A 13,461-nucleotide genomic window follows, 5' to 3' on the forward strand; every position below is an offset into this window, starting at 1 on the left:
ACTCAGCTGATGAACGGTAAAGCTGGGATGTGAACTCGGGACAGAAAGCTCGGAACCTGGGCTTTTAACCAAACACCACGCTGTTTATTTATGGAAGAAAATTCATGAAGGAGTTTTCAAAAATAACATGAGCAGCCTAGTGCCACCTTGGATGTAAGGGGCGGGGGTGGGGAAGCATCGAGGGGAATGGTGGGTTTCCATCTGGCCATCAGCAGCAGTGGGCACTGGGGTGGGAACTGGCTGGTGAAGGTGGTGCCCGTGTTGGCAGCTGTGACTTGGGCTCTGGAGTGAGCATTTCCAGGTTGATGGTCAAAACCACGGATAGGATGGTTTTCCAACAGGACCGTGGGCGAGTATGGGAGAGAGGAGCAGGGGGCCGAGATTGGGCTTGGGCACTGGGAGAAGATAAAGAACCAGTGAGGGGATGGATGGATTCGGGGACCCGGAGGGCACTGTGCAAGGCTGAGCTCTCCCTGGCCCCAGGGGAGCTCAAGCACCCACTTGCAAAGGCCGATACTTCAGATCAGGGGCTGGGAAACAAAGGGTCCCTGCCAAGCCCTGAAGCTGATGCCCATGCTGCCCAGCACCCTCTATGTGCCGCTTTCTCACTCTTCACAGCAAAACCAACCGAGACCCCAAAAGCGGGGCTCAGCCAGCTGTGGCCCGGCAGCCAGGTCTTGCAGCCCTGGGGGCGGGGAGCCCGGGAGGTCCAGGGCTGCAGGGGGGAGGCTCGCCCTGAGAGCACAGGCAGCCCTTCCCCCCGCCTCCCCCTCAGTAAAGGAAGGCAGGGAAAAACGTGTTTTTATAAATAGCTCCAGCCCCAGCTGATTTGTAAATTCAGTGGGTTTTTTTTGTGTCAATGACATCACCCTCCTCCCCATGGCAACCCCCGACGATATCAAAATTGCCAAGCAACGTTGGAGCAGCTCGGAGCCCCAAACGAGCAGGTCGCTGCCTGAGGATTTAATGGAGAAATCCCAAAGTGAGCCGGGGTGCTCGGTGGAGGAGGGACAGGCGGCTGGGGAGGAAACCGGTGCCCGCCTGCCGGGAGCCCTGGGCCAGCTGGGGCTCCGTGGCCGCACTCCCTTTGACAGCCTGCTGCTGCCGGCTGCAGGGGGCAGGGCATCGCTCCCAGCCTGAGGTGCTGGGAGCCAGGAGCAGCTATCCAGGTGACTAAGCCGGCCCACGGGCACTGAGTCACCCACTGGCCTGGAGATTTCTTCCTTCCCTTTTGCATCTGATTATTTTGGGAGCTGGCAACTTGGAGCTGCACCTGGGTCCCGCCCCTTCCAGCTCTCCCCTCCCTACCTGGGGCTCCACGGAAGATGGGACCTGCCACAAGCCTGCCGCCACCCCCTAAGGATATGGAAGATGCCGTGGGGGCCCGAGGTGCCCGGGAGAGACGTCAGTCAGCAAAGTGCAATAGCAGATAAGGTGATGAGGCGGCCTATCCTCTGGAGGTGTCGGGAGAGAAGGGGAGTCTGGTCCAGCCGACCGGAGTCCTCCTGCCCGGCTTTGAACACACCTCCTACGAGATATTTCTATAAATGAGTGGCTCCTAGGGTCAGAGTGGCACTTGGAGATCAAGGCTGGATTGGCTTAGGCTGGCCTGGGGAAGGTAGGTGGCTCTGCTGGGTGTGGCTCCACGTGTGTGTGTGTGTGTGTGTGTGTGTGTGAGAGAGAGAGAGAGAGAGAGCGCGCGAGAGAGAGGAGCAAATGTGTGAGAGCAGACCACGGGGGGCCAGTGAGAGTTGGGGGCGGGGGATCCAGCATCCATTCACCCTGACCGATACTGGGCCTGCCCAAGATGGGTGCTGTTGAAAAGGATGCCAGGCACCCGGCCTGAGCAGGTGAGGCGCAGTTCCAGCTCAGATGGGCCCAGGACCCACTGAGTCCACGGGACAGAGACACACAGGATGCCAGGGTAGGGAGTGGGCCAAGGTTGGAAACCAACCCCCCAGAGTGCCGGACAGCGCTTGGGCTGCCCCGTCTTCTGGCAGCCCTGGGCACTCAGCTTCCTACAGGAATTCATCCCTCTCCAGTGTGTCTCCCACCGAGCTCGTTTGGGGACATCCCTGGGGAAGATGTTGCCCAGGGCTCCGGTCCCCCATACTCAGGACCCAGAGGGCCAGCCCCTCGGGCCCTCGACCCCACACGGCACGCTCCGGTGTGTGTCAGGCCGAGGGGCGTGGGCCCCCCGCTTCCCCCACACAGCTGGCAGCCTCACAAGCACACCGGTGAGTAAGCCGCCGGGAGGGAGGAGGCTGTGTGCCCACAGAGGCAGGACGACACCAACCAGGAGCCTTCGGGAGAAGCAGCTGAGTGAGAAAAGCACTGAGGTTTTCTTTTTCTTTTCCTGAAGGGAGTGCCGCTTCCTGAGCTAGAGACAAGTGGAGGCCTGCAGTGGGGAGCTCGGGGCCCAGCTGCCAAGGACAGCTCAGGTAAGGTCCCTGCGGCTCCCGGGCAGGGTGGGGGTACCGAGGTGTTCAGGTTGCCCACCATCTGGAACAGGAGCGGCAGTTGTGGGTTTCTGGGCTCAGGAGCCCCACGCCCACACCCCACCCCATCTGCCCCCCTTCCAAGATGGATTTGGAAGCAACCCTGTCCAAGCTGGCCTCTGGCTCCCCAGCCAGAGAGAGAAATGCTTGTTTCCGCTGCTCCTGCCTTCACCTCCCCTTCCTGCTGGGTGGTGCACGCACTGCCATCAGGACGCCCCTCCGGGAGGCCCCACCACCTCTGGGACACTCCCCTCATGTGTTCATCCCACAAATATTTATGGAGCATCCACTGGGGCCTGGGATCCAAGTCACACCCTCATGCTGAGCTTGACTTGGCACAGATTCTGACTCTGAAACTTGGCATCAGCCCAGTTCAGGGGACTGCTGGGCTGAGAGCAGGCCCCAGGGTTAATGACCTAGTCAGAGCTTTAGGGACACCAGGCCCATTGAGCTCCAGTTTATAAAGCACTAGGGACCCCCTACATCCCGCCCCCACCCCACCCCGCAAGAAGCAAGGCTCATATGGTGTAGTTTGCTTTTTCCCTGATATCACACACCAAGGTCGGAGGGTCCTGCTTCGGGTCTCTCCTTAAGTGATTTTGGTGGGAACCAGGTTTCTGAAGTCGAGGATGAGCTCTGGACTGCATGGTCCCCAGGCCTGGTGGGCCTGGGACTCAGCCTCACAGAAGCTCACTTAGCCAAGAATAAGGCCTCTGGGCTAAGCAAGGGGTCCTCTTTGCAGCTCAGGAGTGACAAACCTGGGAGCCCTGGTGACCAGGGTGCCTTGTGAAGAGGAGTTGGCCCCAGGAGCAGGCCTGGGAGCCCCTGATTTGGGTGGAAAGCTCTGTGCACCCTGCAGTGGCTACAAGGGAGAAAGATGGGGGCTGCATGGACCTTTCAGTCCCCCAAGGACAGACATTCTTGGTGAGCTGAGCAATCTGGAACATGCCAGGCACAGGGAGAGGTGCAGTCAGGTCAGCGGCCTCCAGCCAGGGCAAACCCACTCTGCACAGAATCCCCCAAAATGACCAGAAATGCTCCTATCCTGGAGGAGCTCAAGGGACCAGAGTCAGGATGAACACAAGTGTCTCCCACTCATTTAATCCCCATACCTGGTTCCAGGGCAAGGAAAAAGGGAGTCTTTACTAGCTGTGGCATTACCATCTGAGGGGTATTCCCACTGCCTGGGAAAAGGCCACTCCACGCCTGGCAGTGCCCTATGTATGCAGAGCTGAGCAGCATCTGGTGTCTGGCTAGGGGCAGAGAGGCAGCAGCTGGGGAGCACCAGATAAACAGCAGGCCAGCAGGGTGGTAGCTGGCTGGGCTGGGTGGGAGGCCCGGACAGGGAGGAGGCACAGACCCTGAGAGACCACACTGCTCACCCAAATGGCCCCAGAGGTCCTCTGTGCACTCTGTCCTGGGTTCAGAAGGCCAGAAGGACTTGGGGGAAGCTGACCTGTGGCCGGAAGCAGAGTCCTTCCTGCTGGATGCCCCCCACACCTGAGTGGGAAGGAGACTCAGCTGGTGCGAAGCTTGCTAGCAAACCTCATAACGGGCCCTCTGCAGCCTGTCCCTAAAAGAACTAGCCGACAGGTTGGACTAGATCATGGAAAATGGAAGCTTCGGAATCCGGAAGAGCTCTGACTTCCTCAAGGCGGGCTGGCCCTCCTGTCTGGGATTAACAGGCCCACTGGTCCTGGAAGCTGCCCTTTCCAAGCTCAGTCCGAGGGCCCATGAGGAGCTAAGGTGAGAGGTGTGAGGGGTGGGATAAAGGAGGGGACTTGTCTTTTCTGGATGAGGTGTGGGCTGTAGGCGGCACTGGAGGATGGCCACTGGCCCCTTGTGCTGGCTCACTGGCTCACAGGCAGTGAGGAGAGATGGCCTGACTGCAGGGAGCCAACTCTGGTGGCAGGACAGGGTGAGGGATGGGAGTGCTGAAGAGTGAGCAGGACAGAACCCTTGCCCTGGGGAGCTTACAGCCCTTCAACAGACAGGGGAGAGGAAAGCTGAACAGGATGGATTTTCATACCCTGGGGGTAGTTAGCACAGGAAGGGGTGGGGCAGGGGACAGGTTCCCTTACAGCTCCATGACAACATACCCACCCCAACAAAGGGACACTCACGCTGGCCAGCATTTTCTATAAAACCTCATCACGACTCACCACGCAGGGCAGAGACTTTACAGAGGGACAATGATGGCTTTTTGTACACCCATGGGCTCTCTGTGGTGACCTTTCACCCTTGAAGTGCTTGGTCAGCGATGCTGACACCTTTCTGCTTGGCTCTGGTTTTCCCAAGTTCACCAAGACTTGGGGGGCCTCAGGCCTCTGGCTAATGGGCAGTGGGGAGGGAGGCAAGGCTGTGTTCTCTTGCACACTCAGGCTGCCCAGGACTGGGGACGGGGAGGGGCTCCACGTGCTCAGAGAAGCCTGACCAGGAAGCTCAGGTCTGCTGGTTCCCAATTCTGGTCTCTGAATCCCATGCAGCAGGAGCCCAGCCCGCTCACCCACCGCAGGGCAAATAGCAAGGAACCAGTCACCTTGCTCAAGGCCCCCACTGCCTGCTCGCCACCCCGCCCCTGAGTGCTGCTGCTGTGGCAGGGTTAAAACCTTAAAACCGGGAGGACTAGTTCTCTGGTTCAGTCCTGGCCTGGCGCCTCCAACCTCCATTTCCTTTCGGCTTCGAATGAGGTTCCCTAGGGAGTTGTGCAAGAAGACCCAGAGGGTGCAGAGAGACAGGGACCAGCTGTGCATGCAGAGCACAATCCCAGGCCAGTGGGCAGGAGTGCAGAGGAGGGAAGGGCTGCCCCAGATAGGAGCTGGCCACCCTGGATGGATCGCTATAGAGCATCAAGCCAAAGGGAAGCCCCAAAACTGTGTAACGTAGCCCTTATCATTTCACAGAGTGAAACAGAACCCAGAGAAGGAAAGCAGGGTCCTGAGATCACAGAACTGACTGGCAGCAGAGTCAGTTTCGGGCCTGGGGGTCCCAGCCTTTCCATTAGGAGCATCGGTAAAGGCGCCCCCAAGCAGGGCCAGATGAGAGCTGCCAGGTAACTCAATGGTTGGGAGAGGCAACCAGCCTGACACAGTAGGAGGCCGGACAGGTTCCCTTGCTCCTCTGTGCATCCTGCCCTAACAGGGTTGGGCCCTGCACTTCCCCAGCCCCTACTTCTTACTTGACCTGGAGCCCCAGCTCAGCCCGTGCTCTTTCGCCAGCTCCCCACAAGGAGACAGGCTTGAACCCCTCCTTGGACCAAGCCACTCTCTGATAAACAGATTCAGCTAATTTGTAAATAGATAGACTCAGCTCTACTTGTCCCAGGAAGCATTTTCTATTTTGAACATAAGCCTGTTAATGTCTGAAGCCAAAGGACAGGGTAATGGTGATAGCATCTAGGAAGGAAAGAGATTCTGGAGCTGACTCTGTGACCGGGAGGCACACAGGAGATCCTCTGCCTCAGGTGGTCTTTTCCCCAGTTATATGCCATGACCCTGGGCAGGAATTTAAGCGTCCACCATCAAAGGTCAGATTCCAGGAGCAGGCGGCCTGTCATCTGTCATTTGTCTCCCTGACACCAGGCCCAAGCTGGCTTTTATATCCCACGATAGTGGGTTTTTCTGGGAGATGGTATGTCAGGGATCAGGAAAGGTGGAGATCTCAGACCCAGGGACATGAATGCAAGGCCAGGAGTTAACAAGCATGCAGGCCTCCTATAGAGGAGAGGTTGGTCAGACAGGAGGTGGAGCTGTCTCTTAGCAAGAACCGCTGGGAGGAGAGGCGGGTAGTGCAGTGCACACCAGGACCCTTCATGTCAGTGTTCACATAAAGGTCCCACAGGCCCTCCCAGGGCGGTTGAGGTGTGGTCCGGAGACTAAAGAATGAAACACCCTGAGAACAGATGATGGTAGCTGTCTGCGCACACCCCATCCTAGCACCCTCTAAGCATAGCCCAGCCCAGCCAAGTGGCAAGTCATGTTCTCACACTGACCCAAGGCGGATGCAGAAGGTGGAGTGCCACAAGCTTTATAGCAAGATGGTTAATGCTCCCAAGAGGCCACATGGGCCAGAGTCTGTGACCTTCGTGCATTTAGAGCTAAGGTGTCCCCCAGAAGGTTGTAGATGTGGCTTAGGCAGCCAACATCATGCTTCCTCACTCTTTCCTTCCCTGGATCTGGCCGGAGTTCATACCTACTTGGAGCACAAGCCTTCTGCTGCTCCAACTCACTTGTCCTTCCTGAAAGTCAGGCCCTTGGCTCCAGGACATGGGTGCCCATCAGAACCCTGCCCTGACCTTAGACTGGGGGCAGCTCCTGGAGGTTCCTGGGAGAGAGGAAATGACAATGAAGGGTTTCCATTCAGGAAGCTTCCAGCTGTTAGTTCTGCCAGCAAAAATGCCAGCTAGAGAACTAAACTGCCAACAACAGACATTTGGATGGAACTTTGGAGCCCATTAAGAGCAGGGGCTGCAAAGTGATCATAGTGAGAAGATATTAAAGGAATTCATCATGTCTCTAAAATGAGTGTCCTTAGCACAGAGGTGGCTCTTTCTGGTGCCACCCGCTCCAGGGTAGCTCATGCCCCCATGTACCCAGGAAGGGTGCTGCAGTCTACCCTGACCCTGCTCCAGCCCCTTGAGGTGGGTGGACAGTGGCCCCTGCATCTGGGTGATTCGTCCAGGTCACCAGGTCCCTTTGGGACTTTCAGGAAGCTCAGCCTCAGTGTCAACTTTCATTTAGAGAAGATGGGCCTATGTATTCTAGTTGGCAAAGGAAGCCCAGTACAGATGCATGCTTGAGGAAAGGCAGGGTGTGGTCATTTCCTTCAGCTGAGGTGCAGAGTGGCAGTGACCAGGCAGGGGAGTCCTATGGACTTTCCCCAAACCTAACTGGGCCCCGGTGGTGCTGCCAGATGGGGCTGGGGTTCTCTCTCTGGGATTTGGAGCGATTTAGTATCTAGGTCTCCTGGAAGAACCCTGGGATTCTGCCCTGGTGGTGCACTAAACTGGGCTCCATTGCTCCCAGTGGCAGCTTGTGCATACATGATGTGTGGGAGGGGTGTTTTCTCCTTGGACCCTTCAGCAGCTGTGAGGGCCAAGAGCCAAGAACTCTCACCCTGTTTGGGGATGCTGGTCCTTTGAGGCCCCTGTACCCCAATGCTCTAGACCTCATTATTCTACCATCTTCCCGAGGAAAAAGGGTACATGTATGCATGCTCAGTTGCTCAGCTATGTCAGACTCTTTGCTCCCCTATGGACTGTAGGCCTCCAGAGTTCTCTGTCCATGGCATTTCCCAGGCAAGAATACTGGAGTGGGTGGCCATTTCCTACTTCAGGGGGTCTTCCGGACCTAGGGATCAAACCCATGTCTCCTGTGTCTCCTGCATTGCAAGCATATTCTTTACCCACTGAGCCATCAGGGAATCCCCCTAAGAAGGGAACCCTCTCCCCCCTTATACACATCAAGAAACTAATGCTGAGACAAGCTGGAAGTCTAGAAAGGCAGAAGGGCTCCGATCCTGTCGGAACTCATGGTCTCTGTGGCTAGATTCAACCTCCCTCCTGCCTGAAGACCCCAAGGGTTTGGCAACCTCAGCTTTCTCAATTCATTCTCCCAAACCCTCAGAGGTTGCCTCCCAGGTCCATCAGGAGAGAGATGGATAGTTTTATCAAGGTGAGGGGCACTGATCCAGACCACCCCAAGAGCAGGAAGGGACAGGCGTAGGCAGCCTACAAGAGAAGGGGAGGAAGAGATCTTCTCCAAAGAATGCCTCCTCTCCTCAGACTAGGGGCTCAGGGTGAATGGGCTGCTACTCCTCCTAGAGGCCGGCCCCAAGGGATTTCTCCAGCCAGGTAGCAAGCAGGTGCAAGGCCCCACCTCCCCATGTGGCCTGAGGGTACCTGGCACATTCTGGGTCTGTGAAGGACAGATGGCTTGATGCAGGGATTTCAAGCAGAGTGCTGGCTCATGACTCAGTAAGAGATGGCAGAAACTGAGGCCCTCTCTGCCCCTCGTACCCAGGACCATGTGGGGTTCCTCATCCCCTCACCAGAAATGGAGGAGAGATTACCCCACACACTTCTCTGTGTCACATGACTTGCCCTTCCTGGGTGGTAGTCAGGGCCAGCACCAAGAGGCAAATTACCAGTGCCTCTCCAACCGACTGCTGCCATGGACCTGACCCCGCATGGTCAATCATATCTGACAGTCTCCAACCAGAGAACTCTGAGCAGTACTGAGTTATAAGAATGGACTGGGGACAGATACTCTTGGGTTGAAATTCTGGCTCCACCACTCAGTAACTACAAGACCCTGAGCCAGCTGCTTAACCAGTCTGGGCCTCATCTGTTTCCTCATCCATAAAATGAGAATAACAACAGTACAGTCCTTCTGTCTCAGGGTTGTTGTGAAGACTTGAGTGATGATATATGTAAATAGCTTAGCATGGGGCCTGGCCCATCAGAAGCATTCAATAATCGGTAGGCATTATTATTAGAGAAGGGCAGTCACCCAGAGAAAGGACCCTGAGGAAGCTTTTCGAGTCACGGAGCAGAAAGGTGCCCGGGAAAGATAATGTGTTTGTGTTTCCAAACCACAAGTTGATCTGTATCTCTCCTCCTTGGCCCTAACCCGGGCTCTCAGCTCAGATGTTTCAACAGGCCCCGACAGCCACAGGCTGAGAGCCAGGGAGTGCCTGCCCTGCCCATGTGCCCTCCCTGACACCCTCCCAGACCAGGCTGGTTGACCAGTGCCCCAGAGCTGGTAGGGCTCTGAGAACCACAGCCCATGGGGAAATGCCAGCTTTCAGTGCCCTAGTCCAGCACTCCTGCCCAATCTGTGGAATGGCAGTACATGGACAACTCCCTCGACCAGAAGGCCTATGCCAGCTGCCAAGGCTCTTCAAAGGAGGGTGTGCCTGGGCCCTCTCCCTGTGCTTGGGGTGGCAACCTGGCAATAGGCCAGAAGGAGGCTTGTAGATGCTGGAGAAGAAGCTGTCCCTAGACTGTCCCCGCCACTTCCGGCACTGTTATTCTGCCTCCTCCTCCTGGGCAGGGCTGAGTTGGGAGTGGATGAGAGGAAGATGGGGAAGTGGAGAGAGTCGCACACAGAAGTTACTCACTCAGGATCCATTCTGTACCTCCCAGCCATCCAGATAAGCAGAGGGTCATCCAACCCACCGCAGAAGACCCATCTGTACCCCACCTGGAAGCGCAGAAATGTGGAGCTATGATGGGCCCAAGAGGCCCCCTAGTCTAGTCTGGTATTCACTATGGGAACCTTTACTCTAGCACATCTGACAGATTTTATCTGCTTCTTGAATACCTCCAGAGATGGGGGATTCATTACTTTCTCAGTCAGTCTTACTTAAGTAGGAGTCCTGTCTCTCTTAAGGCCCCAAAGATCTCAAAGATGAGAGGCCCCCCAAGTTTCCCTAGACTTTCTCCCTATGGGGTAAGGATGGGACTTGGCTTGTAGCCTTTCTGGGATACCCAAGCCTGGATCCAACCAAATTAAATACCAGTTCATTTCTGATAATACTATAATGTTCACACTTTAGTGTAGCTTAACAGTTCAAAAGTCCTGCTTAGAACTGTGGTTTTGGTATATAAGGTATTTTAATTAAAAGAAAATAATTCATGTGTGTCAATTAAAAAAATAATTTAGGGTGTCGATTCTAGGTTCAATGGTGTAATGCATTTCATTCTAGCTTTGGTTCCTGCTTCATTTCAAATCCTCAACAACCATTTTCCCCTCTCCCTCCTTCTCCCACCCAGCACAACCAGCTTCCCATAGCCAGCCTGTCCACCTGGCATCACCATGCCTTCCCCAGGGAGGCTAAGGACGGACATGCAGCCAGACAGGGTGCAGGCCTGTTTGGAGTGATGAATTCCCACTGGCCATCTCAGCTGTGTTTGGTGGGAGCCTACAATAAACTGTGCATAGCAACTGAGCCTAAAATGCAGATTCTTTATTCATAAATTGCACGATGTCTGAAGAATCAGTGAGCAAAACTGTACATGGCAACAGTGACCTCAATGATAAATTTTGAGGTGCTCAAAGTGATGAAAATCCCTGCATTGTCCCCAGTGCCTGCCACTGCTTTGGGGGGCAGCCATCTGGGGTCCAGATATACTGAATTTCTAAGCTAGAATCCCCTGGATATTCAGTTGGACACAGCCCTCTCTCTGGACCCAAGGACAGCAGGAGTCTTCTCACTTCCTTGTTTAGGGAAGAGACAGATGGCCCCTGCCCTTCTCCCACACATATAAACACAGGACAAACCATCCTCCAATCCAGGGGCAGGGCAAAGGGCAGCCCAGAGTGAGCCACTTGGGATAGCCATCCTAACCCTCCGCCAGGGCACTGCTGGGGACAACTAGGAGATACTGGCTCTAGAACCATATCTTCTCCTCTGTTTGGCGGGGGTGGGGCTGGGGGTGGGGTGGGGATCCAGGGCTCCCGGAAGCCTTCTTTCCACAGAGGTTCCCTACAATCCTGAGACCAGAGGGTTCTCAAAACTGAGCAAGATCTGACAAAGGCATTGGGATCTCTATAATTTCCGCTTTCCTGCCCACACAAGGGGGCTACCCCAAGGCAGTCGTGGGACCTTGTCCCGATGGGACAGGACAGGCCAAGGTGGCAGGTTTCAGGGCGCTCCACGGTGTGCGGGTGGGGGGTGGGTACACGCCGCCTGGGCGTGCGTCTTCAATGCAAATCAGGGAGTTAATTACAGAGAGGCGCTCGGTGGACAGTCCAGGTCGGTCCTCTACGCGGCAGCCCAGGGTCCGAAGGGAAATGTATAGGTCACGGTAGGCAGCGGCCGGGACCAGTACAGGAAGGCAAAGGGCTGGCCGCCGCTGGAGCCGAGCAGCCAGGGAAAATGCGTTGAGCAGAAGGGCGCTCCTCGGGAGAAGAGGCCCCCTGGCCGCTGCCCCTGCACGCCTCGGCGACTTCTCCCGGGCTCTGCGTTCGCCGCGTCCTACCTGAGGCCACACCCCGAAATCAAACTCCGGGCAGGTGAAGCCGGCGCGGCACAAACATGTAAGCCCGGCCTCTCCTCGTCGTTCCCGGCGCCTCCCGGCGGAGGGTGGGCCGGACTGCCGCGGCCTTTCGGAGAGCTCTGGGGGCTTCCCGCTCGGCAGGTGGGTGTCCTGACCGCCAAGGGGCTGTGAGCCCCGCCGGGGCGGGGACCGGCCTCCCCGCGCGCGAGGCTTCGGGTCCCCGGGTTTTCCTTCCCCGAAGTGCGGGGCCGCCGGCGCGGGCAGAGGGGACTCGGCTGCGCCGGGAGCCGACCTCCCTCCGCTTGTGCGCCCGGCGCTCGCGCCCAGGCTGGCGGGGGCGGGCTTCGTCCAGAGAGCGCCTCGCTAGTGCTGGCGAGGCGGGGCCGGCGGCCGCGCTGGGTCGGAGCTAGGCGGCCAGAGGGAGCGCTGAGCCTACCGCCCCCCGTCCCCGTGCGCTCCGCGGGGAGCCCGCCGCCTGCCCTCGCACCTGAGAAGGTGGCTCAGTCGGAGGCCGGGCAGAGGGGGATGGGGGGCGGTTCCGAAGCCTTTGAATTCCGGCCAGTCGCAAAATCCGCGGGGATACTTACTACCTCGGTCACAATGAATTTCTGATCTGTTTACACCCAGGCCTCGGAGGACTGGCCCTGGAAGGTGTCAGGCCTTCCCCTTCCTCGGTGCCTGAAAGCTCTGCCCTCTAAAGAGTGAGGAGTTGGGAGAAAGAAGAGGCCGGGAAGGCGGCCCAGAGGTGAGTGAGCCCCGGAAGGGTGTCCAGGGGACTTCTCGGGATCTGCGGGAGGCAGAGGCTGGGACAGTGGGCAGGCAGGTGGCCCTCCTGTGCTGGCTCGTTTTCGGTACTGTTAGGCAGTGGTCCCTCCCAGTCCTTAGTGGGCGTGCATTGTTACTTCAACCGCCTGCACCCGCAGCAGGCACAGGGCTTCAAATGGCCCGCCCTTGTTCCTGGCCCAGGGCTGATGCCTGTCTGGGGAGAGGCAATGTCACCAAGGCCAGTGCACTGAATTCTTGTTTGGGAAAGAGGTTCCCAAACAGGAGGAGTGAAGCAGGCCCAGCCTTTGGGCTGAGTAGGTCAGGAAAGAGCCCCAGCCAGAGGTGCTTGTCCGCATATCCCAGCCTGCCAGATCACTCCCCAGCTCTCCAACCTGCTAAAATCTCTCCAACTTCACCCACACCCAGTGAGTGGATTCCAATTGGGAGGGAGATGCCGCTGAGGACACCAAGGGCCAAGACATGAAGATTTCCAGTGTGTAGGCTGCATTTTCTCTACCTTGCCTCATTCTGGTGTGTGTGGTTTTTTTTTTTTTAAAGATATATTTATTTATTTGTTGACTTTGTTGCTGCACTCAGGCTTTTTCTACTTACAGAAAGCAGGGGCTACCCTTCATCGTGGTGTGCGGGTTTCTCACTGCGGTGGCTTCTCTTGTCGAAGCACAGGCTCAAGGGGGTGTGGGCTTAAGTAGTTATGGCTTGAGGGCTCTAGAATATGGGTTTAGTAGTTGTGACACATGGGCTTAGTTTCTCTGTGACATGCGGGGTCTTCCCAGATCAGGGATTGAACCTGTGTCTCCTGCATTGCAAGGTGGATTCCCAGCCACTGGACCACCAGGGAAGCCCATGGTGTGAGTTCTGCTGTGAGCTCTTCCCGGTCATATGTAGGACTGCAGTGGCGGGCACAGCATTTGGAACTCAGAAAGAGCTGGGTTCAAAGTCTGACTTGCCTTTGATTCCTTAGGCAAGTTACTTTGTTTCTCTCCTAACTTTAATGTAGTTATCTATAACATGGGGGTGATCATGTCTTCCTCACAAGGCAGCTGGTGAAGTGACAATAATAATTGATACAGGAGGACAGCCCCAGCAGGAGCCTACCTGCCTTGCCTCCAGTTTTGGAAAAGGTTAAGCCACCTGAGCCCTCTCTTGGAGAACTTGAAGAATGGTCTGGCTGTGTGG

General features: G+C 56.6%; 1 protein-coding gene across 5 annotated transcripts in view; it reads left to right on the plus strand.

Moving 5' to 3' along the window:
* The first annotated feature begins 874 nt into the window (after positions 1 to 874).
* PAK6 (p21 (RAC1) activated kinase 6) overlaps positions 875 to 13,461 on the plus strand; it is a 39,562-nt gene continuing 26,975 nt past the window's right edge. The window contains exons 1-3 of one of the 5 annotated variants that reach the window (XM_061430759.1): positions 875 to 1,618; positions 2,363 to 2,441; positions 12,127 to 12,244. The gene's annotated coding sequence lies outside the window, so the exon portion shown is untranslated. Of the gene's footprint in view, positions 1,619 to 1,687; positions 1,851 to 2,362; positions 2,442 to 11,549; positions 11,641 to 11,883; positions 11,995 to 12,126; positions 12,245 to 13,461 lie in introns of those variants that run through there. The other 4 variants (XM_061430760.1, XM_061430761.1, XM_061430762.1 and 1 more) reach the window with 4 other exon arrangements.

This window comes from Bos javanicus, chromosome 10, assembly GCF_032452875.1.
Source record: "Bos javanicus breed banteng chromosome 10, ARS-OSU_banteng_1.0, whole genome shotgun sequence".
Classification (NCBI taxonomy): Eukaryota; Metazoa; Chordata; class Mammalia; order Artiodactyla; family Bovidae; genus Bos; species Bos javanicus.